The sequence below is a fragment of the Galeopterus variegatus genome, unplaced genomic scaffold, assembly GCF_000696425.1.
Source record: "Galeopterus variegatus unplaced genomic scaffold, G_variegatus-3.0.2 Scaffold424, whole genome shotgun sequence".
NCBI classification, from domain to species: domain Eukaryota; kingdom Metazoa; phylum Chordata; class Mammalia; order Dermoptera; family Cynocephalidae; genus Galeopterus; species Galeopterus variegatus.
The window spans coordinates 299,899-303,001 of NW_007726535.1; the positions used below are offsets into that span (position 1 = coordinate 299,899).

Genomic DNA, 3,103 nt, shown 5'->3' on the forward strand with positions numbered 1-3,103 from the left:
CCCTCGGCGGGAGCGCCACCGCGCTTCCCAAGCGGCGCACTGTAGCAGTGCGCCACCGGGGTGGCCCTCTCTTCTCATTTTAATAAGTAATATATTTACGTGGGTCAAATTCAAAGCATGTCGAGGGGCTCCAGAGAGAAGGCTTCCTCTGCCGCCTCCCTCCACAGGATAACTCTCCCTCAAATCCCTTCAGAGATATTTTATGCATATATAAGCAAACATGTATAATACTAGCCCCAGCCCCAGGTTTCTCCCACAGATGGTAGGTAGCAGATGGTAGCATATTCTACACATGTCCTGCTGCTTTTTTTTACTTACAAGTCTACCTTGATACCTGAAGACTCTAGAATATTCTCTTGCTTAGAACAGGCAATGATTCCATCAAACCAGCCTGTCAGTGGACGTTTAGGCTGTCTCTAGCCTCTGCTCTGCCCTCTGCTGTTGAGTTCCACATGTGTGTAAATATATTTGCAGGGTTAGTTCCTAGAGGTAGAACTGCTTGGTCAAAGGTGACACTATTTTCCTATGGCCAGCCATTCCTCTTAGAGGTGGGCTCTATGCCGTCTACCTGGGCACGGAAAGCCTCCCAGTCCAAGTTTTGCCTTTTGGCTCTCTGACAGGGAAATGGTCTTCTCTCAAGCCAAAAGATTTTAATTTGCATTTCTTTTAATTATGAGGTTGAGCATCTTCTCATATGGTGAACAGTCATTCCCTTTTCCTTTTCTGTGAACTGTCTAAGTCAAATCCTCAAGCTGCCCTCTGCTCTGCCATTCTCACCATGTCAGACCCTGCATTGCCAAAGTCATCACCAAAGAAGGCCCTCAACATGTTTTCCGTGGACTTTGGATTTTTACAGCCTCCAAAACTGACCAATAAGAGGCTAACAGAGGTCAGTGCCAAACTTCTCATGGAGAAACAGCAGACAGGTCTTTGCTCAGCTTTCCTACTCTTATGAGACCAGTGCTGGGGTGGTGCACCTAGTGTTGGAATTCTTAATAGTTAGTGCTACACATAAATAATTTTCCAAAAGAAAACAGTGACTCCCACCTCAACTCTATAGCTTTCAAGTAACCTGGCCAAGATGCAGTAGGAGTTGGATAACAATATAGCTAGAGAACTAGAAGAAGCCGATGCTGAACTTGAATCTAGATCTTATGGAGAGCTTCTTCTCTAGGATCTACTGATGAGTCAAATCTAAATCAAGATTTAGTTCTCTCTCTGCTCTGCCATTTTCTGCCATGTGAGATCCCTGTGTGGCTGTAAAGCCATCACCAAAGAAGACCCTCACCAGATATTTTCCCTGGGCTTTGGTCTTCCCAGCCTCTGAAACTGTTTTGAAGGTCTAAATATCTGAATTCAGTAACATCTGCCAGGTGCTATGAATTGCTCATTGACTGTCACGCATGAACCCAGAACATGAATTTTTTTTTGCAGCTGGCCGGTATGGGGAATCCGAACCCTTGACACCTTGGTGTTACAAAGCTGTGCTCTAACAAGCTGAGCTAACTGGTCACCTCCACAGCCTGTAAATACTGATTCCAGATTTCAAATACATCTCTATTAAGTTCTACCTTAAAAAAAAAAAAATCAAGATCTAGTTTTGCAAGCATTACAAGAATTATGTACAGATTTTAAAGAAAAAAATGTATGATCTAAAAGATAAAATTGTATTTACTGGATTATTTAAATAACAACATATAATTGTTTCCTATTAAATATGTGACATGAAAATCTTTAATAAAGGAAAATATTTTTATATCAAAAAAAAATCCTCAAGCCCATTTTTGCATTGGATTGTTTTTTTAACAGTTTTTTACGTTTCAAAGAAATTAACCTTTTGCCATGAGTTGCAAATATTTTTCCCAGTTTCATCCGTGCTCAGCATCTGCTTGGCATGGGGGGCTGTGGAGGGTTGTGGGGTGCTGGTGGGTAGAGAAGACACTCGGCCAGGCAGATGGCCTCTCAATGGCAGGGCACAGGGGCCTCCATGCACCTCATATCTCTCTAGGATCAGGAGCAGCCTGAGCACACTGAGATGCAGCAGCCCACAGTTGGCCATCGCTCCCGATGCTGCAGCCCACAGTTGGCCATCGCTCCCGATGCTGCAGCCCACAGTTGGCCATCGCCTCCACTGGGGCCCTGGGCTCCCTGTGCAGACAGTTCCAAAGGAGGCTGCCCCTGAGAGCAGTCAGCCTCAACTTCTGGGCAGGCCCCTCCTGGAAACCCCAGGGCCAGGGCAGCAGGGCCTCCAGGTTGCAGTTCGCTCAGCTAGGAATGCCTTGGGTGTCTTGTCCCAGAGAATCCAGGAGTCCTGCCAAAGTGGCACCAAGTGGCTAGTGGAAACCCAGGTGAAAGCCAGGAGGAGGAAGAGGGGCGCAAAAGGGCAGTAGCCCTCCTACTCACAGCCGGAGCCAGAAGAGCACTCGGCTGTCTGTCCCTCCCCACTCACCCCCATGCCACCTCTCTGCCCAGATTGGCCCATATGCCCACCCACTCTGATGGTCAGGGAGCAAGGCTGCCTTCTGGAGCCCCTATTCCTCCACAGAGACCCACTGCTCTCCCAGCGAGTCTGACAGTGACCTACACCCTGTAGGGGTAGGAATCCAGCATCTCCAAAAGCTGTCCCAAGAGCTGGACGAAGCCATCGTGGCTGAAGAGAGTGCCCTGCAGTAATATCTTCCTAAAGCATCTTTCTCAGCGTCATCCTCCTCCTCCTCACACATGAGCATGTGTGTGTATTTGAAGGCATGTTAAAGAAATGAGTCTTTTCTGGAAAAACCCAAGAGCTGATGAGCACAGCAGAGTGGAAAACATACAAGTCTTCCTGGGCGGACCACAGACCAATGGAAAGAAAAGAAATCCCAGAAACAGACCTCTCCATACACATATGAACATAATATAAGATCAGGGCAGCATTGAACTCCATATGAAAGAAAGGGTGCTGCTACCACCTGGGGAGAAAGATCAAACTGGACTCCTGTTTCACACCCACACAAGAATAGTTTATGTGGATTAAAGCCATCAAGAAAACATCGTCAGAGATCATACAGTAGAATATCTGGGCCAGCCCGGTGGCGCACTGCTACAGTGCGCCGCTTGAGAG

At 47.1% G+C, this 3,103-nt stretch overlaps 1 pseudogene; it reads left to right on the plus strand.

The window, feature by feature from the left end:
- Window positions 1-2,067: 2,067 nt before the first annotated feature.
- LOC103587169 lies at window positions 2,068-2,673 on the plus strand (annotated as a pseudogene).
- Window positions 2,674-3,103: the final 430 nt, after the last annotated feature.